Here is a 22,896-nt window from a genome sequence, read left to right as displayed (position 1 = left end):
TGTTTTTTGTTTTGCCTTTTTTTCCCCTCTGCCCAAGCCTCCAAGTACAAAATGGCTATCATAAGTCATGATTGGCTAAGTCGGCAATAATGACTGTTTAACTCAAGGATGAGTGCACATTTTACACTTTTCATACTTGTATGGCAGTTAAGAATGTTAAAATGTAATTTGAAACATTGCCTGTAGAGTTAATTAATGTTGTAAGATAGTTTGACTCAGGAACTGATCATTTCTATTTATAGTATAGTTCATATGGAAAAATTGTTAAACAAATTGGAAGTCGACTGGCATTTCAGAGCAGATTATGGACAACATCAGAAGGTTCCACTCCTACTTACAGTTTGACACACTAGTAGGACAACTACTAGTGTGAACTACAGTGAGGCAGAACTGTAGATTGGTTGACAATGCATGCTACGAGTATTACTACTGGCATTATAAATTTGTACCAGTTAACATCTAGCGTGTCACAAGTAGTACTAGTAGCGTGCAGCTGTCAACGAGTGCAGGGTTTGTCTCACTATAGTAACATGTAGTTACTAGGCCTACTAGTGTGCAGATATGTCATACAGTTGTAGAAGGCAGTAGTGAAAAAACGTTTTTCCACACTAGTGCACTTAAAACATAATTGTTTTAAAGCAAAGCAAATGTATTTATATAGCGCATTTCATACACAATGTGCTTTACATGATTAAAAGCATTTCAAAACAAAGAAAAAAACAGCTTATAAACATTTAAAACAAAGAGAGAAAACAAATAAGTGTACAATTAAAACAACGTACAGTGCAAGACATATTTTAAAGTGAAAATGCTCTAAAAAGCATGAGAAAAGGAAGAGTTTTTAACCTGGACTTAAAAACATTCACACTTGGGGCTGACGTCACTTCTGTTGGCAACTTATTCCATTTGTGTGCAGCATAGTAGCTAAATGCTGTTTCACCATGTTTGCTTTGGACTCTGTGCTCCACTATTTGATCTGAGTCTGTCGATCTCAGAGCCCTTCTAGGTTTTTATTCCATTAACACTTCTGTCATGTATTCAGGACCCAAACCATTTACTTTAAAATCTATTCTAAAGCTGACTTGGAGCCAGTGTAAAGACTTTAGAATTGGAGTAATATGCTCTGACTTTTTTGTTCTGGTCAGAACCCAACCTGCAGCATTCTGAATGAGCTGCAGCTGTTTAATGCTCTTTTGGGGGAGTCCAGTCAGAAGACCATTACAATAGTCAAGTCTACTTGAGATAAAAGCATAGATGAGCTTCTCCTGGTCTGCTCGGCACATGCAAGCCTTCACTCTGGATGTGTTTTTCAGATGATAGAAGGCAGTTTTAATAATTGATTTGATATGACTGTTGAAGACAGGTCAGAATCTATCAGTACACCAAGGTTTCGGACTTGGTCTTTGGTTTTTAAAGAGAGTGACTCCAGGTATTTACTAACAGCAATCCTCTTTTCTTTATTGCCAAAAACAATTATCTTAGTTTTGTTGTGGTTTAATTGAGGAAAATGTTGGCTCATTCAGTTATTTATGTGTTAGACCAGGGGTGTCAAACTCATTTTCGTCACGGGCCACATCGTAGTTATGACTTCCCTCGGAGGGCCGCTATCACTGTGAACCCATATAAATGAAAGATGACCTCCTATACTGTAATTACATATTATACACAACACATTGATGAATAGACAGTTTTGAAATCAGAAGCCTATAAAACACGTTTTTCAACTATTACATTTCTTTTCAAAGGGGGATTGGCAACAAAAAATGCTTGCAAATATCTCAGTGGTATTACACCTGAACACAATGAGCAATTTTGATTTGGTTTCGCGGGCCACATAAAAGTATGTAGCGGGCTGGATCTGGCCCCTGGGCCACCAGTTTGAAACCTGTGTTTTAAACACAACACCTCAAATGGACTATAGTCATCTGGAGACACTGCTAGATATAACTGTGTGTCATCTGCATAGCTATGATAGTCAAAATTAAAGTTCTGAAGAATTTGACCCAAGGGTAGCATGTACAGGGTGAACAGGAGGGGTCCAAGAACTGACCCTTGAGGGACCCCATAGGTCATTGCCATTAGATGAGATTGAAGACTTCCAATGGTTATAAAATAACTCCTTTTCTCCAGGTAGGACCTGAACCATTTAAGGACTGTTCCGTTTCGTCCTATCCACGTTTCCAACCTGTTCAGCAGTATATTATGATCTACCTTGTCAAAAGACGCACTGAGATCCAACAAGACCAGAATTGACAGCTTTCCCTAGTCAGTATTCAACCTTATATTATTTAGCACTTTGATAAGAGCAGATTCTGTATTTTTATGAGTTCAGAAACCTGATTAAAAACAACTTTCTCAACAATGTTGGCTATGAAAGGAAGATTTGAGATGGGTCTATAGCTTGGTAACATGGAAGCATCCACTGTTCTATTTTTTTTTTAGAAGAGGCTTAATGGCAGCTACTTTAAGAGCTTTAGGAAACTCGCCTGATTAAAGTGAGAAATTGATTATTTGCTGCAAATCAGCTAGCAAAGACTTTGATTAAAGATTGTTTAAATTGTTGAAGTTCTTAGTGATGATTTCAGACAAGTGTTGCTGTCTAGCCCTGACTAACTCTTGGTTAAAATTACAAAGACTTTGTCTGTAGAGGTCATAGTAAACTTGGAGTTTAGTAAAGCTGAAAAATAGGTATGAATCACCATTTTGAAAATAGTGTTGAATGAATGATTTAAATAATGAAACGAAAATAATGCAATTTCTTGACATTCACCGATACTCGGGCTATTAATAGTAATAAAAACATCTACTGCTAGAGCACTGTACTTCTGGTAATAAAGCTATGTTAGAGTGTGGACATTTCAAGAACCTCCTCACCCGCTCCACTCTTTGGAGTTGTCATAGCAACAATACCGCATGCGCGGACAAAAACAAGAGCTTGCTCGTTCCTTCCACATTCGCAAACTACGGCGCCATCTTCATGTAGAATTCACTGAGGTGGATATGCACTTGCGCATCAAACAAGGCTCTACAAGGGGAGTCAGAGATGAACAGAGCCAAGGCCGGCAGCGACACGCCTTTTGCTGATAATTACGTCTCTGGCGGCGGTCACGGTTCCGTGGGCCCTCCGGCGGGCGGAGGGGTTCTGAAAAGGCTCAAGTTGTGGAGGAATCAGGTGGACTGCAGGCCCGTCACTGAGGAGGACCTGCGGGCGCAGAATGGAAACGTCACACCGGAGGATGTCCTCGGACTGCGGGTGGCTACACGAGGTTTGACTCCCTGCAAAGCCTCTTGGAATTGGACTTTTTATAGCCTTTATACTGACAACGCTTGGGGACATATATAACCTAGACAGCCCAAGACAGCCTGTAGTATTCATGGCGTGAAGAATTAAAGTCCAATTAAAGTTAGAGGATGGCATTTGTCATTAAAAAACAAGTATACATTTAAACAGGTGCCAATAGAAAGTCATTGCAAACCCTTGAAATCAAGCTCAAGGTCCATGTACAGTATATACTGTATGCTCTTTGTCCTCGCTCGTAAAAACTCTAGTAGTTGCTTAAGTAGTACTTTAGACCAGTGGTTCTTAAATCTTTTACGCCAAGTACCACCGAAAAAATACTTAATAATCACCAACATTAAAATAGAATAGTGTGATAAGTTCAAGTGTTCATCAAAAACAAAGTTAAATATATGTTTAATATTACCACTGTTGGTACCTGCACTACACATTGAGAAACCATTGTTTTGTACTACAGTCATTAGTAGAAAACTCACAGAAGCGTGGGAGAACAAATAGAACGCCACAGTTGTATCATATCTAAAATTCTGTGTCAATCCAAACTGTGTGAGCATTATTATCTTCGTAAAGGCAGACACAGCACAGTAAGTTAAAAAGAAGAGAAAAAAAAAGAAACATACTGAGTTGTGTATAAGTGATGAATTGTATGGGAAGCGATTTGAGCATTTATTTGATATTTTGATATCCATGCAGCTTAATGTGCTGGTACACTCTTTGTCCTCACTAGTAAAACAATTCAGCGCACTAATAGGGTGCACTCCTAGAACAACTGTGTCTTACTACTACCTAATATTTTTTCCACTACTGTTTTTGACTACTGTATGACAGTTTGACACACTAGTAGGACAACTTTGGCATACTAGTCGGAGAACTACAGTGAGGCAGAACTGTAGATTGGTTGACAATGCGTGCTACTAGTATTACTACTGGCATTATAAATTTGTACTAGTTAACATCTAGCGTGTCACATGTAGTACTAGTAGCGTGCAGCTGTCAACGAGTGCAGGGTTTGTCTCACTATAGTAACATGTAGTTATTCGGCCTACTAGTGTGCAGATATGTCATACAGTTGTAGAAGGCAGGAGTGAAAAAACGTTTTTCCACACTAGTGCACTCAAAACATGTTTCTTAGATTAATTAAAGACTCTAAATGTAAGTGTGAATGCTTGTTTGTCTATATGTACCTTGCAATAAACTAGCGACCAGTCCAGGGTGTATGCACTCCTCTCACCCAAAAGTCAGCTGGGACAGATGGATGGCTGAATTACTGTGACATTTCTCTATCAGGAGGTGATAAAATTATCTGTGATTACATAAATCTGTGACAGTTATAATGTGTTTTTGTATGTTTTTGTATGATATGCCAAGTTTTTACACATTTGAAGATAACGTACTGTGATGTGCAAATCTTTTCTGTACAAAACTTTTCTCACCACCGTCATCCATCTGTTATCATTGCAGGCTATCTTTGTAAACCCGAGGAAAATATTTATAATATCGACTTTGTACGCTTCAATATCAGAGACCTGGAAACCGGCACCGTTCTGTTTGAGATAGCCAAACCTCCGCACTCAGGTACCCGTTGCTCGCACACTCTGTGTCTCATCGCCTCGCTTTAACTTTATCTTCAATAAGGGATGATTACAAAGCAACATACAATCACCAAGCTGAAACTCGCCTCAAGATTATGTAGGTCGATGGAATTGGAAGTTGATGTCTTCCTGTGCTGTGCCTTGGAGAGGAGGATGAGGAAAATCGAGTGAGCGATGCAAGCACAGACCGGTTTGTACACTACCAGTTCACCGCGGCCTTTCTACGCCTGATGACCGTGGGAGCCACGTGAGTGACTGAATTATCAACAGGAAAAACCTAAAGACTACATCATTCACTCTCCTACAAAAACCCATGACCTCGGTCTGTGATCTTCTCCGTCTTACCAGAGTGGAATTCACAGTAGGGAACCGACCTCTCAACAACTTCCGAATGATCGAGAGGCACTATTTCCGTGATTGCCTACTGAAAAGCTTCAACTTCGACTTCGGCTTCTGCATCCCTAACAGTTAGAATACGAGCACATCTACGAGTTCCCTCAACTGTCTGAGAGCTTGGGTAAGTGCACTCCTGCAATGGACCATTGGTATTGTTGTGGTACACATAGAGTGTGTTTCCCACACACCTCACCAGGGAGGCGACCAGGAGGCAACCTAATCAGATGCCCGAGCCACCTCATCTGGCTCCTTTCAATGGGGAGGAGCAGCAGCTCTATTCTGCCTCAGCTTCTCACCCTATCTCTAAGGGAGAGCCTGAACACGCTGCAGAAGAAACTCGTTTCGGCCCACCTACAGCTCGTGACCATAGCTGAGGTTAGGAATGTAGATCGACCGGTAAATTGAGAACTTTCGGCTTAGCTCCTTCTTCACCACAACGGGCCGATACAAAGTCCGAATCACTGCAGATGCCATACTGCGCCGCCTTTTGATCTCCCATTCCATTCTTCCCTCACTCATGAACAAGACCCCAAGATACCTGAACTCCTCCACTTGGGGCAGTATCTCATCCCCGACCAGGAGAGGACACGCCACTGTTTTCTGACTGAGGACCATGGTCTCAGATTTGGAGGTGCTGATTTTCATCCCAACCACTTCACACTCGGCTGTGAACCGCTCCAGTGAGAGTTGGAGATCATGATGAAGCCAACAGCACCACATCATCTGCAAAAAGCAGAGATGCAATACTGAGGCCACCAAACCAGACCCCCGTACACCTCGGCTGCACCTAAAATTCTGTCCATAAAAGTTATGAACAGAATCGATGACAAAGGGCAGTCTTGGCGGAGTCAAACACTCACCGGAAACGAATCCGACTTGCTGCCGGCAATGCGGGCCAAACTCTGATACCGGTCATACGGGGACCGAACAACCTGTATCAGGGGATTTGGTACCCCATACTTCCGAAGCTCTCCCCACAGGACTCCCCGAGGGACACAGTGGAATGCCTTCTCCAAGTCCACAAAACACATGTAGACTGGTTGGGCGAACTCCCTTGAGGACCCGGCCGAGGGTGTAGAGCTGGTCCACTGTTCCACGGCCAAGAAAAAACCACACTGCTCCTCCTGAATCTGAGATTTGACTTCCTGATGGACCCCCCTCTCCAGCACCCCTGAATAGACCTTTCCAGGGAGGCTGAGGAGTGTGATCCCCCTATAGTTGGAACACACCCTCTGGTCCTCTTTCGTAAAAAGGGGTCCCACCACCCAAGTCTGCCAATCCAGAGGCACTGTCCCCAATGCCCATGCGATTTTGCAGAGGTGTGTCAACCAGGACAGCCCCACAACAAAACGTCCATCCATCCATCCATTTTCTGACCCGCTTCTCCTCACTAGGGTCGCGGGCGTGCTGGAGCCTATCCCAGCTGTCATTGGGCAGGAGGCGGGGTACACCCTGAACTGGTTGCCAGCCAATCGCAGGGCACATAGAAACAAACAACCAGTCGCACTCACAGTCATGCCTACAAGCAATTTAGAGTCTCCAGTTAATGCATGTTTTTGGGATGTGGGAGGAAACCGGAGTACCCGGAGAAAACCCACGCAGGCACGGGGAGAACATGCAAACTCCACACAGGCGGGGCCGGGGATTGAACCCGGGTCCTCAGAACTGTGAGGCTGACGCTCTAACCAGTCGTCCACCGTGCCGCACAACAAAACATATTCCAATCCTCAGTGATTGGGAATCACAGACAGAGGACATTTGTTCAGATGGCATGAGATAATTCCCACTCAAAAAGACCATTCCCAATCCCCCTGGGATTGACTGGCAACTCGTCCAGGGTATACTCTTTCTTTCACCTTAGGAACGTTAAACCCCAATGTGGGGTGTGTAGTTGGGATGAGGATAAGTGTGTGTCAGCTAGATAAATAGCGTGACATCATCGGAATATGACAGTGTTGGTGTAACCCACAAATGAAGTCAACAAAAGAGGCAGATTATGACGATGCAAACAAAGGGTCACAATGCAAGACATCCAGCATTTGTTTTCTTTTTTTCTTGATGTGGTTTGTTTGAGGATCCCTTTGTCTTCTTACTATTCCATTACTGTTGTTGCACCGAAGTGACAATTCTCCAAAACAAATGACTCACTGTATGCCACTGGAGGATGATATAGGACAGATCAGTTATTTTAGCTTAGTTTCCACCTCATTGTATTGTTCGCTTCAGTTTTCATTTTCAGTACCCTTTGTTGTACCAGGCTTGTGATGGGGGGAGCTGGACAGAGAAATTATTGCCTTATGTATGACAATAAAATGTTAATTGTTCGTTTAGTTAATTGGCAATTCACCAAGTCACACTGGTCTGATTTGAATTTACACTATTTTTGTTGCAGACGCAGCCATCCCACCTACAACCTCCAGTTTGATCTGGATTTATTGATATGAAACGTAACGTGGCCAAATGAACTGAACCATCCATTTGCCTTACTATATGGGTGTCAGTGTCAAAAGGTGCCCAGGGACATATTTGTAGCTTATCGGCTCATGAAATAGTACAGTTACTTTGGAGTTCAATGATCAAACTATGGAGTACATTAGTGTAAATTGTACACTGAGGGGTAGAAATGGACACTATTTGTTGGTTTGAACATAAAAATAAATAAATAAATAAAAGACATTTTTCCAGTGTAACTTACGGGATTTTGTCGAGAGGAGGGAAGATCAGAGCGATCAATCACCTTTCCAATGGGTCATGCACATTTGAGCATTGTATCAACACCCGCCGGGTATTTCAAGTCTCATTTTATTCGTTCATATGCAGCTACGCCTGCTTCTCCTTTTGTTTTGTTTTTTTTTCACATAGAAATAGCCTTAGGAATTAGAAAGGACCTCATTGTCATATGTTAGCACGTGTTTCTAATGTACCGCTGATAATCAGAACCTAGTACTACCCACAACGTGACTTAGAGGTTGCTAACTTGCTTCTGTTGTCCGCTGTTTCTTCAGTTCGTCTGATGGTGGACTGTCCCTACGAGACCCGCTCCGACAGTTTTTATTTTGTGGAAAACAGACTGGTCATGCACAACAAGGCAGACTATACCTATAATGGAGGACGCTGCATGGAAGATGTGCTCACAAACACATTACACTCATATTTATGCGTAGATCCAAACACAAATGTATGCATACAACTAAATATACTGGTGTAGCTCAATAAATTGGAATATTGTGGCAAACTCAATTTATTAGAGTGACATATTTCATTTTTCATAATTTGGATCATTATGGCTTACAGTTAACGAAAACTCAAAATTCACCTGCACAAGAAATTAGAATATTACATAAGAGACAATAGAAATGAGGTATTTTACCATGTGTTTCATGAAGCTACAGCCATCCAGCCATCAATTTTCCGAACCGCTTATCCTCACTCGGGTCACGGACGTGCTGGCACCTATCTCAGCTGACTTCGGGCGAGAGGCGGTGTACACCCTGAACTGGTCGCCAGCAAATCTCAGGGCAATGAAGCTACAGTATATAATAATTGAGTTTCACTTTTTGAATTGAACTAATGAAATAAATGATCTTTTCTACGATATCCTAGTTTACTAAGATACCCTTGCGTTCAGGCAAGCGAACAAACAAACACAATATTGTGTATGAATTGCAATCTTACTTCACTCCGTGACTGATGGGTTATCAATCCAAGACGCAACCCCTCTCACCCTAAATCAGATGGAATGGCCTCCAACTTCTCCAGTGACCCTGCACAGGATAAGTGGTAGAGCTAATGAATGAATGGACATTACTATTTTAAGTTATTGCATTTGATACCGCAGAATATTAACTTCAGTGACTGTGGTGGTCTCAAATATGGTAAGTCTCATCTTAATTAATTTTAAAAGATGTCTTTTCAATCATACATGCACATACATCCACATAAACACACACACATACACACACAAATGTATTCAACCCCCAAGTGTCACACAGTGTGTTCTCAGTGTTAGTCAGAAGCAGCTGCTCTTCTGAGCTGCCGCCCCCACAATCTACTCCAGACAATACCAAGGGAAAAAAGAGACTGTCCACAAAAACACTCCTGTCAAACACACATGGTCAGTCTTGCGACCCCCTGCCCACAACCTATTGTGCTTTAACACACCCACACAAAAAACACATACAGTACACACAGAGAGACAATCATGCTGTAAGAGTTCGATCAAAGGGTTCCGTGTTTTTCTACCTGTGTACTGTTGACTCACTGTGGAAGACTTAAATAGACCAAATAAATAGTATACTAGTCCCTAAATAAAAAAAGATCTCACAATAGGAAATTACAAATATATAATACTTTATGCTCTCAGAAATTATATGATCAGAATTGCAGAATTGTACCTCACCTATCACCCAAAGTCACTCATCAGACTCTAGTTTGGGTCAATTCCGAGTGCTGCTGCAGGGTCCAATGCCTGTGTTGGCCGCCAGGAGGAGTTATTTTTCAAGTGTTACGATGCGGGCTACTGGTTTCTGTTTTGTTTCTTGGTGGCTCTCAAAACAGTAGCAGTTTCTCGAACGACAACCAGCATGCTGACCTTGACCCCTTTGTGTGCATACAGTTTGCACGATTAGATTACAAAGGAAGGGGGAATTGAGTCAATGACATCTTGTCACATAATTTAAAAATGACTTTTTTCATGGAATTGAAATGTAATTCTTTCTCATGATGCTGTTTCCTCTCATCTGTGTGTTCATCTGTCCCAGGCACTCTATTTCCATGCATCTTTCCAATGCTCATGGTCAAAATCCCATGGTCCCTCTCTCTTCTCATCCTACACCTGTGCGACTCTCCAGTTCTATTTTCCCCTTTTCTGTCGGCCTCTCTTACCTGGTAACTAGACCTCTGGAGAGCGGGGTTGAGTTTCCACTTTCCCACAGATGAGGACAATCTGAGCCACACAAAGATCCACAATGGACCCCCTCTGCTACACACCTACACACATTGAAATACATTTCACACAGTTTGACAAAGCTCCCTTTCCTATCCACCCCCCCATTCAATTTATTCTTTCATGTTTCATCTTTTTCACTTTATTTTTCATCTTTTCTCAAATCTTTTCATTTGATCTGACATGGGAGTTAGCCATCCACATACATTTTTACCTTTTTGTAATAATCTTTAAAACCACGAGACTCACGATAGGACCAAGGCCCTTCTGTAATCACTCATGAGGAATAAAAACAGAAAGTGAGGAGTGCCTAAAGGACACGCTAATGATTGTCCTGAATGAGTTGATTGTAGCATGTACAGTATATTGCTTGTAGCATATCACATTTGGCTCTGTTATGTTCTGCATAGACCCCAGAGGCTGCTTGGCTGAACATGCTAACATTGCTGATCAAGCCAATTGCTCCTGGCCAGGTAGTGGATGGAGAACAGTAGAATGAAAGACTATTTAACTGCCTGAAAAAGCTAAGGAGGACTGCAAGCGGAAGCCATTCGTCCTTGGGGAACCCTTCCATAGATTTCTTCTTGGTGTCATAGTTCAGCATGAGACCCTTCACATAAAGCATGAATAAGTAGGATGTGACTGCCCAACGTGTCAGTTGCCAATTAGCCCATAAAGCAGGGCACCATTATAGTTTGATCTCATAAATCAATAACCACAGCTTTTCATCAGGCTAGCTGGAGGCCTGCACAAAGTGCAGCACGCAAGTAAAACAGCTGCGCTCGACTGGACCACGTGTTGTGTTTGATATCAATCTCAGAAAAACATCATGTCTATGGGTATAAAATTAGCATACAAAAACAAGTGCTGCAGTAAATACACACTTTTCAACTTCACAGGGATGATTTACGTGTTCCCATGCCTTCATGGAATAGCAGTCAGTGGCGGGTCAGCACGCATTCACCGGAAACAAATGGACAAGTGGGATAAATCAGTCACACTCCCACTCTTCCCACAACACACACACCTTCTCATGTATGCTGCTCAGTGATTCACACACTATAGTGATTAGGAGTGAGAAGCTCTGGTCTATCGAAGCTTCCTTGAAACACAAGACAGATTTGCACTCAAGCAGGGGGACATAAGGAGAGGGAGGGGGCAGTGGTTTCCTATAAATAGCAGCTCGGAATGGCGTTGAGAGGTCCGGTGAAAAGAAAAATAGAGGGGGGAGTGGAAAAAGGATTAAAAGAGATGCAGGGACACACTACACTTTCACTTGCATGTGTTTGTAAGGTTCTTTGCAGAGAGTTGCATATCCTGCCACCAATGAACCTCTCTCCGTCTGAGCCGCCTCCTTGCCCTGATAGAAATCGTTATCCATCTTACATACACACACACTTCCTCTTCCTCTCATCATGCTCCTTTTTGCGAGGTGCTGGTGTGACAGCCACTCTGTGTTAACACAACATTACCCACATCTTCCGATAAAGAGATAATGAATCACTACAGGCTGGTAGCACAATGCTCTTCAATATTGTGACTCCATCTGTATGTGTCATGATGTCATTTCCAGCAACTGCTTGAGTGACATCACCCCCCTCCACCCCAAATAAAAAAGGGTGAGGGCAGCAGCAAACACAAAGGGGGTTTTCAAGTGTAAATAAACACCATTGAAGATCAAGAAGCTTCTGCATAGCTCATTATGTTACTGTAAGTACCCACCTTTAGGTCTAGTTGCATTTTATATGACAAAAATTGTGGGACATCATCCACACTTTCTTTACTGCCTTTCCTATTCAGGGTCAGGGGTGGGCTCGAGCCGATTTCAATTCACTTGAGGAGAAAGGTAGGCTACATCATCGATTGGAGGCCAGTAAGCCAACACAGCCACAACAATAACAATCATATCACGGTGAAGCTTTAATGCGATAATCGATATCCAGCCACCATTTTCCATAGCGCTCCTTAGGGTCGCGGGTGAGGTGGGGTTTACCTCGGACTGGTTGCTAGCCAATGGCAAGGGACAAACAAGTATTCACACTCCCAAATACAGACAATTTAGTCTTCACTGTAGTACGTGGATAACACACGAACCCCATACAGGAAGAAAGGAGCAGAGATTCAAACATTAGTGCACTCCGCTGCCGATGGGGAGCTGGAGCACAATCGCAGCAGATTTTGGGCGAAAGGTAGATTACATACAATATAAGGTAAAGTCAAATTTAGCTGACCTGCATGCATCTATCACATTTTGTTCAGCACAATTTGACCTTTACTGTCAACGATCAGTGTAAGACGCTATGCTCAATGTCCAACGATGTCAACATTTAAGAAAGTAAGGATGATCCGCTTGTCGCCTTGTGACTCCTCATAGTTCTCGCTCTTTGTCATTACTAACTGAAAAGAGTAGCAAGTAGCAGAGAAATAAAATTGAAACAAAAATATGTAATAAAACTTTTTTTTATTTGGCGTTTGGATGCATTGTCCTGACATTACTGTGGACCCCTGCATATTTGTGATTCAGCGTTCGTGAATTTTTTTGGGGGGAACCTATCCACCGTTATATCCAAACCCCCCCGCCGATTCACCTTTTTTTTTTTTTTTGCAGGCCCGAATTTAATTTTTTTCCATGGCAAAATACTGACTACAGTATGTTTGTAAGCTTTTGAAATGAAATGAGCCTCTTTCCAAGTGTTGTGGGATCATAGTTTTTGGTGTGGTTATTAAACCCCAATTCCAATGAAGTTGGGACATTGTGTTAAACATAAATAAGAACAGAATACAATGATTCACAAATCATGTTCAACCTATATTTAATTGAATAAACTACAAAGATATTTAATGTTCAAACTGATCAACTTTATTGTTTCTAGCAAATAATCATTAACTTAGAATGTTATGGTTGCAACACGTTCCAGAAAAGCTGGGACAGGGTCATGTTTACCACTGTGTTACATCTCCTCTTCTTTTAACAACATTCAATAAACGTTTGGGAACTGAGGACACTAATTGTTGAAGCTTTGTAGGTGGAATTATTTCCCATTCTTGCTCGATGTACAGCTTCAGCTGTTCAACAGTCCGGGGTCTCCGTTGTCGTATTTTACGCTTCATAATGCGCCACACATTTTCAATGGGAGACAGGTCTCGACTGCAGGCAGGCCAGTCTAGTACCCGCACTCTTTTACTACGAAGCCACGCTGTTGTAACACGTGCAGAATGTGGTTTGGCAGGGGCGTCCATGAAAAAGTCCCCTAAGATGGCAGCATATGTTTCTCCAAAACCTGTATGTACCATTCATCATTAATGGTGCCTTCACAGATGTGTAAGTTACCTATGCCATTGGCACTAAAACAGCCCCATACCGTCACAGATGCTGGCTTTTGAACTTTGCGTCCATAACAGTCCAGATGGTTCTTTTCCTCTTTGCCCGGGAGGACACGACGTCCACAATTTCCCAAAACAATTTGAAATGTGGACTCGTCGGACCACAGAACACTTTTCCACTTTGCATCAGTCCATCTGAGTTGAGCTCGGTCCCAGAGAAACCGGCGGCGTTTCTGGGTGTTGTTGATAAATGGCTTTTGCTTTGCAAAGTAGAGTTTCACGTTGCACTTACGGATGAATTGGGGTTGTAGTTTAAACTATTAATACAGACAACTTTATTCACTTCTTGGGTGACCTCTGTTATTTGCGGATTTTCACTATTCGGCTCAGCCCTTACACAGAAATTTACGTGTACAATTTATCATGTCTAAGTATGTACCTGCGTATGCAGTGCTTAACAGCTACATGAGACCATTGAGACTTGGTTTCAATCACCATCCAGCATTATGGAGTGATTTTATGCAAACTCCTAAATTTGCTGACATTCATTCATTCATTCATCTTCCATACCGCTCATCTTCGCTAGGGTCGCAGGCGTGCTGGAGCGTATCCCAGCAGACTCTGGCTGAGGGGGTGCACCCTGAACTTGTCACCAATCAATCACAGGGCACATATAAACAAACAACCATTCACACTCACATTCACACCTACGGGCAATTTAAGAGTCTTCAATTAACCTAACGTGCATGTTTTTGTGATGTGGGAGGAAACCGGAGTACCCGGAGAAAACCCCAAAACAGTGTGTGTGGTATTACAGCGCAGAGAGGTTTAGTGCTTACGCTCAGACAGCTCACAGACAGAAATAGTCGTGTGTCATCAGGGTAAATACTGTACTATAGGTTGTGGTGTGTTTATACATACAGGAAGCTCACAGCCCCCTTCAGAAACCTCTTCAGAGCCTTCCTGCAGTGCCAGCTCCAGTCCAGCTGTTTGTTTTGTGTGCAAATGATTATTAAAAGGTTAACTCAACCCTCAGTTTGCTGTTGAAGAGGCCTGTTAAACTCCCCCACAATCTCTTCCTTCCTCTCCCTTTCTCTCCTCCCTTTGTCTCTCTTCCTTTGACACACCTTCCCCTAAGGAATGGAGGCATTGTGGCTGGAAAAGCAAGGTGGGTCTCTTGGCTCCAGCAAAGGTGTGCTTTTTTCCGCCCCTTTCCTCTTGCATCTAATTTCTTGGGCACACCACCTGTCAGGTTGAAACTACACCCACATCAAAGGGTGCACTCAAAGGGGTCTCTCCAGCTTCAACTTCAACAAGTACAGTTGTTGTTTTCGTAACTATATATACTGTAGATAGTGAGGATAAGCGCTAAAAAAAATGGATGGATGATACAGTTGGTCCGGAAAGTATTCAGACCCCCTTAAATTTTTCACTCTTCGTTATATTACAGCCATTTGCTAAAATAATTTAAGTTCATTTTCCCCCCTCATAAATTTACACACAGCACCCCATATTGACAGAAAATAATTTAATTGTTGAAATTTTTGCAATTTATTTAAAAAGAAAAACTGAAATATCACACAGCCATAAGTATTCAGACCCTTTACTCAATGTTGAGTAGAAGCACCCTTTTGAGCTAATACAGCCAGGAGTGTTTTGGGGAATTATGCAACAATTTTTCACACCTGGATTTGGAGAGCCTCTGCAATTGAGCATCTCTGGGTTTAGGTCAGGGCTTTGGCTGGGCCATTCAAGAACAGTCACGGAGTTGTTCTGAAGCCACTCCTTGGTTATTTTAGCTGTGTGCTTAGGGTAATTGTCTTGTTGGAAGGTGAACCTTCCGCCCAGTCTGAGGTCCCGAGCATTCTGAAGAAGGATTTCGGCCAGGATATCCCTGTACTTGGCCGCATTCATCTTTCCTTCGATTGCAGCCAGTCGTCCTGACCCTGCAGCTGAGAAACACCCCCACAGCATGATGCTGCCAGCACCATGCTTCACTGTTAGGACTGTATTGGACAGGTGATGAGCAGTGCCTGGTTTTCTCCACACATACCGCTTAGAATTAAGGCCAATAATTTCTATCTTGGTCTCATCAGACCAGAGAATCTTATTTCTCACCATCTTAGAGTCCTTCAGGTGTTTTTTCTTTTTTTTTTTTTAGCAAACTCCATGCGGGCTTTCATGTGTCTTGCACTGAGGAGAGGCTTCCGTCGGGCCACTCTGCCATAAAGCCCTGACTGGTGGAGGGCTGCAGTGATGGTTGACCTAGAACTTTCTCCCATCACCCGACTGCATCTCTGGAGCTCAGCCACAGTGATCTTTGGGTTCTTTTTTACCTCTCTCACCAAGGCTTTTTTCCCCCAGTTGCTCAGTTTGGCTGGACGGCCAGCTGCCATTACTGCCCTCCACCATCACATGTACTGGAACCTGAGTGTTTGGATGAACATTATGTTCAGTGATGAGTCCAGATTCTGCCTAAGGCAGTTGGATCATTGGGTCAAAATGTGGAGAAGACATGGACAATGTTCTGCTGATTGCTGCATAGCTGCGATAGAGTAACATATTTTGGTTGTATGATGGTGTGAAGTGGAATCTCCCTCACTCATCCCAGTCTTCCAAACAAGTTGCCTTGATGACCCCCTTGATCTTAGAAAGGAGTAGCCAAGTTAGGTGAGTAGGGGGGTTGCTCCAGCACGGTGACGTTATTCTTGGCCAGGAACTGTCAGATGCTCAGTGCATTGTGAGCATGTGCGTTGTCATGGCGACGCAGCCACGAGTTGTCCTACCAACAACTCCTGTCTCTTCTCGTGTACTGAACGAAGCAAACGCCGCAGGACCTCTTTGCAGATGTCCTGGTTGATCGTCTGACTCACATTAAAGGGGTTTGAAATGTCTTTTGTGACACCACTCCTGAAAGTTTTCTGACACACCACATTTGAACAGGAGCGCAGAGACTTTTTATATCCACCGTATTATTAAAAAATACTTGTTTCAACTTATGTTGGTTGCTCCGCAAATATGATCAGCACCCAATGAACTAGTTTTGGCAAAGGAAGGAAAGGAAGTAATTGTTCTCTTTGTTAAAGTTTTTCATTTTTGCAATTATTCATTTACTACTGCGTTAGCATTACTCAATGAGGTTTTGACAAAATTGGGTTACATCAGTGTCATAAGAATGATAGGATTATTATATTTTCAATTTGCAGCATTGAAGCGGTGTGGCCCAAAGAGCTACTTTTTCCTTTGGCATCCCTGTACCTGAGGAACAATATAGAGTCAAACTGGCTGGCTCAGTTGCATGAGACACGGCAGTCCCTAAAATAAATGACTCACTTCAGCATGGAAAGAAATAAGGTGTGTAATGTATAATAATAATTCTTCATCCTTGTGGTGTTTTGATGAAAGCATGACATGTTATGAAGACACCTGGAAACTATGGACACTGAACACTGAAAAATATATATAATACCGTATGTGTACTTTAACTGTACGGGCAATTTTACATTCTTAATATTCCTAACTTTCACATAAGTGCAAAAATGTTACAGAAGTGTAAAACTAAATCCACAGAATAATAGGAGAAAATCAAAGTACTCACCCTTTACTAACCCATGATGTAGGCGTAGCACATAAGCAAGAAAAGACAGAGGCTTGCTGAAGGCGATTTGACTTCATGCATTGCTCTTTTTAACATTTTAACACAAAAGTTAACTTTTATACTGTAAATTAAAACTGAAAAAAAAAATTGTTTGCACACCATAAATTGTGGGGATCAGTGTGTGCTCCTGGGAAATGAATTGAATGAGAACAACACAAACGTGAATCCTTTAAATGCTCACTCAACTGAAGTCTCATTGGATACGTATGATGATGGTTTGACCTCTGAAGTTTTGTGAGACGATAGAGGTGTATTTTTTCAAAAACCTTTTGGTGAGATTCTGAATTTAGGGGCATTTGAATTTAGAAGTGCAATTCACAAATTCCTCATGCAAATGATGTTTCCTCCTTTTGCCAAAGCTACATTAAGTGCTGACTCTGTCACTGCCGCTGACTTCTCACGTGGTGAAAAGCTCTCTTTTGAAGCTCTTTCTCTGGCTTCTCCTTCTCAGCTCTGTTTCAAACTGCCCCGAGGCTGGTGCAGACCAAGTCCCAGGCCCTAAGAGGTCAAAGTTCACTCAGAGACAATGGGTTTCCACTGTGGGTCAGTTGTGGTAAAAACAAAAAAACAAAAAAGGGGTGAAGACCTGGTTTGAACAAACTAATGCAGTGTTTCAAGGTGGAGGGTTTACAACAAAACATAAGGTACAGGAGGAAGATATGGTTGAAAAATAGAAATAAATGTGTAACAGGAGTTATTGAGCCGGCACAGTGGCCGACTGGTTAGCACATCTGCCTCACAGTTCTATGGACTGGGGTTCAAATCCCGGCCCCGCCTGTGTGGAGTTTGCATGTTCTCAGTTTCGTCCCACATCCCAAAAACATCCACGCTAGGTTAATTGAAGACTCTAAATTGCCCGTAGGTGTGAATGTGGGAACGAATGGTTGTTTGTTTCAATGTGCCCTGCGATTGGTGACCAGTTCAGGGTGTACCCCGCCTCCCGCCCGAAGATTGCTGGGATAGACTCCAGCAGCCCGCGACCCTAGTGAGGATAAGCGGTAAAGAAATTGGATGGATGCATGGATAGAGTTATTGATATGCCCCGCGACTGATTGGCGACCAGTTCAGGGTGTATTCCGTCTTTCGCCGGAAGTTAGCTAGGATAGGCTCCAGCGCCCCGCTACCCTGAACAGGATAAGCGCTGTTGAGAATGGATGGATGGATGAATGGAGTTATTGTATCCAATAATCCATTAAAATAAGAAAAATCACTTAAAAACAATGACTTCTTTCTAATGATCCTTGTTTATTATGTTTGAAACACTAATAATTTCATAAACAGAGGTGATTTTCTACTTTATTTGACTTGCTCGAATCCCTCTAACTTGTTCATGCCGGTTCACCACCCTGCTGACTTTCCCTCTTTTCGCCCCTCTTTTTTTAATCCAGTACCATTGATCATGCATGCAGAAATTGAACACGCCCAGCCAACAGGATAGGTTAGCTGCATGGTGCAAGGCCCTGTCCTACATACTGTTCCCTCGCTATGGTCCACCAGGCCACAGTCACACCCTCCCTCTGATCTGACACACACACACACACATGCACACCTACACACACACACACACAGACCTAAACACACACACACACACGGACACACCAACCAGCAAAAGCACACTTTAATATATTCTACTGGAATTATCTTTGCCAAAATGTTTATGGTACACACTGAATCTGGTTTTACTTCATGTTTTTGATGCACATTGTCTTGAGAGCAAAATAATTTCAGTGTGATTAGTTCGACTTTGGTCACAACAGCTGAGGTAAACGGCGGCTCTGCTCAGCTGATCAAACTCTCTCCGCTTGAGAGAGTAGCTGACGTCGAGGTAATGCTGCTAATCTTCCACTTAGCTGGTTAGGTCTGCCTGTCACATGGGGTTGATGCCCCAGGAGTAAATACTGTATGAAATGAAGACCAGTAAAGACTGGAATTGGGTTAGAGTATTTTGAACTTTGGCTTTGAAAGAACTGGATGATAGATGTAGAACGCTGTTCACGGAAATTTTCGGCATGATGGATTCGGATGAGAGGTAGTTTGAAAGCAACGTGACAAGATGTCCCCAAAATGACAGTCTGTCAAAATGCTGGGTGTAGTTGAAATAGCCACTTCAACCTGAGTACAATGCACACAAAATCTAGAATTTATTTATTTTTTGTCCGAAAAAAATGGTCTTGTCTGGGAACGTCTTTGTGTGATTGCCTACAGAAAATCTGGTAAAGAAATGCCTTAAAATTAGAGTAAAACAGTATGTCTTCATTATTCCTCAACACATCACCTCGTGTGCTACTCGGAGAATCCCCTCTGATTGGCTGACAAATTTCAGTTAAAAATATCCACCAATAATCTCATATAGGCTGAAATTCCAAGGGGTTCCCCAAGTCGACGCGTCAAAGTTACCGTGATGTTTCAAATGGGGTCACTTGCCCTAAAAACTCAATACTAGCACAAATGGAACATTAATGATGAAAAGAGCAGTGTCGGCAGTGGAACAGGTCATACACTTTAGTAATCAGTTATTTTTTTCGTAAATTTATTTATTAAGAAGATTTTCGGTGTTTAAAATGCTCATCCTATAATTTATATTTTTCTTTTGGAGGGGGGGTCTTCAAAAATGGCCCCCACTTGTCATATTGCTACTTGAACAGATGTGCTGAGGCTTATTGGAGAGTGGGACCCGACAGGGATGATTGTTGGAGAGCTTCTCTGAGAGGGTGATTTGATTTTGAAGAGATCATATATTGAGGAAAAGATGGTAGATGGAAAAACATTTGAAGCACAAAAAATTATTGCACCTCATAATGATACTTTCTTGGTTCAGTAACTTTGTCATAGCCTTTTAAATCACGGTCATGATATTATACTCCTTATCAGTACAGGCTAAGCAAACGGCAAGAAGGCACTCTCAGTTATCACCATAATAACACTTTTTCATTTGATTGTTTTATATTTATGTCCGAAGAGCATTTTTCTTACAAGCATTTGCTGTACTTGTGACTTTACTTACTTAATATTGGTTAGTGATAAACTAGAGCACGTTCTAACTTACGTACTTATTTGGGTTATGGTGTTGCCATAGGAACAGAACTTCGTCCTACTTTTATTAAGTTTTTAGGGTGGAAAAATGGTGTGAAGGCATGTCTGAGTATCCTGAGTAGAGTATAATCATAAAAAAAGACTCATGCCTTATAAGACAGAGGGAGTCATCCATTTTGTCTGAAGCAGGCTTTTAGTCGACAATTAGGCCATTTTCAGAGGTCCTTCAAAAATGAACTTGTCCTAAAATTTTTCTCGGATTATTATCAAATTAGAACCACATACTGTACATGAGAAAGAGGTGGGTAAATTACACTTACACAAAAACTGTAAGCTAAGGTCAAAGCCTGTCCAAACGTCTGCCGTGTGATGAAGGTCCTGCCCTTGAGACGATGTGTGCTGCCTGCTGACAGAAATTTATGGTTGTAATGACTCCTGAAGTCACTCCTGAAGCTCCAGTTTCCTTAAAACGTACAACGTATCACTACTTGCATTTTGACCACCATCCAGCACATCTGACTTTCACGATTCCCCAACAGGTGTAGGCCCGTTCATCGTTGCTTAACTCATGGATACTGTGGATAGACAGATTGTTCAAGTGTGTACTGCCAAGTACTGCATCTGTACTACTCCACCATCTTTATATCCTCCTGATGGTAAGGGCTGAGTGGTGGTCTTGGCGTGTCTAAAGTCCACACATAAGTTGCTTCGTTTTGCTAGTGTTGAGGACTAGATGGTTCCAGCTGCACCAATCCACAAAGTTGTCCACCAGCTCCCTTTACTCCAGTTCATGTCCATCCTTAACACACCTTATCAAAAGTGGCATGATCCAGAGTTCTACTGAAAGTCAGAGATGTACACGGTTAAAAGAAAAGGAGAGGTGCTCTACGATTACTGACCACAACTTCTGAAGGATGCTCCCCAACTGCATAAACTGGGACCTGGCTGATAAATAGTCAATGATCCAGAGATGGTGGATGCTGTGACACCCTTCTGAAGCATCTTAACAGAAAATATTGGAGGGTGCTGAAAGCCCTACCAAAGTCAAATAATGTGAATCTTGCAGTGCCTCCAATACCATCAAGGCATGAGGGAGCACAATGCAGATAGACGACATCATCGTCCACACCACCATGAAGCTGGTAGGTGAGCTACAAAGGGTCCAAAAAGGTTTCAGTTGTGGTCCTATGTAATAGTGATGTGTGTGAGTTAAACAAATATGGTTCAGTTCCGGAAAAACTGCTGCTATCAATTTAATTCAAACTTGTTTTTAACCAAGATAAAATAACTGGTTGATATTAAACATGTATTTTCTCCTTTTTTAAGAGTGAAATGGCCAGTGTGACTATGTGATGAGAGGGGAATATAAGATCACACCGCACAGATTGTTGAATAACCTTACATCATATACGATTACATCACAGTGCATCACACTGGGTCGATAATGCAAAAGCACCAGGCACAAGAGTACAACACTCAGACAACAAGGCCAATACATGTATATATATCCATCCAGCTTCTAAACCGCTTATTCTCATTTGCGTCGCAGGTGTCCTGGAGCCTCTCCCAGCTGATTTCGAGTGAGAGACATTCATAAAAGCAACTGACATAAGAAAAGCAACCTAGAAGGCTAATCCAAATCAGGTGGGTTGTGCCAACTGAATTTTAGGCGAGTGTCTGTGTCAGTCTAAAATGTGGATAATAGGATCCTACTCTACATTCATTTAACAGTATGTTTATTACTTTGGGGGTAGTGGAGAACTGCAGTGCATCATACTGAGAGGTCTTCTGTATGTGTTGTTAGCTTGGCTTACGTACTCTTAGAAACACCACAGCATATTTAGACCACGGCGAGGATAGACATATTGTAAAGTTAATACTGTACGTTTGACAGGGTAAATAAAAAATGAACAGAAGAATTTCTGATGTGGTACCTGTGTTGGATCTCATTAGTTGTGCAGCTGTACCTAATGTTGTGTCGCGGGTGACCAGGAGCCTGTCCCAGCCAAGATGACTTTGGGTGAGACCTGGAGACAATTTAAAGTCTTCAGTTGACCAGGGGGCAGGGAGCAAAAGATAAATAAGAAGTAGACAGTACTGAAACAAGATAACTCAGAAAGTGCAGACCTCTGCCAAGGGTTGGCTGTTGTCACATTCTAAAACCGAAGCGTCAACGACTCTGAATGACAAAAACATGCAATATTTTAACCAGAACCATGCATCCATTCATTTTCTGTAGAGGTTGTTCTCATTAGGGTCATGGGTGAGCTGGTGCGAATCCCACCTAACGTTCACTGAGAGGTGGGTTTGACTTGTCGCCACCTCACAACCATTTACACTTAAATTTCCATGTTTTTACTTCTCAATGAACCTTGCATGTTTTTAGAATGTGGGGGTAAGCCGGCGAACACAGAGAAAACCCACGCAAGCATGGGGAGAGCCTGCAAACTCCACAACACACAGGAAGGAAGGCCTGAGCTGAGGTTCCAACCCAACCTGTGTGAGGCAGACATCCTAACCATGAGATCACCGTTCTGCTCATGAGTATACCTGTTTTATAAATAAAGGTCAATGGAAGGCTATGCAAGAAACTACTGAAAATGTTCGCAAACACTGTGGAAAAAAAAAAGAACTGGATCTGCCGCCAAAA

At 42.4% G+C, this 22,896-nt stretch overlaps 1 pseudogene; it reads left to right on the top strand.

Annotated features, from left to right (window-relative positions):
- The first annotated feature begins 3,043 nt into the window (after positions 1 to 3,043).
- Positions 3,044 to 17,715, top strand: LOC133408469 (protein unc-119 homolog B-like; annotated as a pseudogene).
- Positions 17,716 to 22,896: the final 5,181 nt, after the last annotated feature.

This window comes from Phycodurus eques, chromosome 10, assembly GCF_024500275.1.
Source record: "Phycodurus eques isolate BA_2022a chromosome 10, UOR_Pequ_1.1, whole genome shotgun sequence".
NCBI lineage: Eukaryota > Metazoa > Chordata > Actinopteri > Syngnathiformes > Syngnathidae > Phycodurus > Phycodurus eques.
Note: the sequence above shows the minus strand (reverse complement) of the source record. Positions and strands in the feature narration are given on the sequence as shown.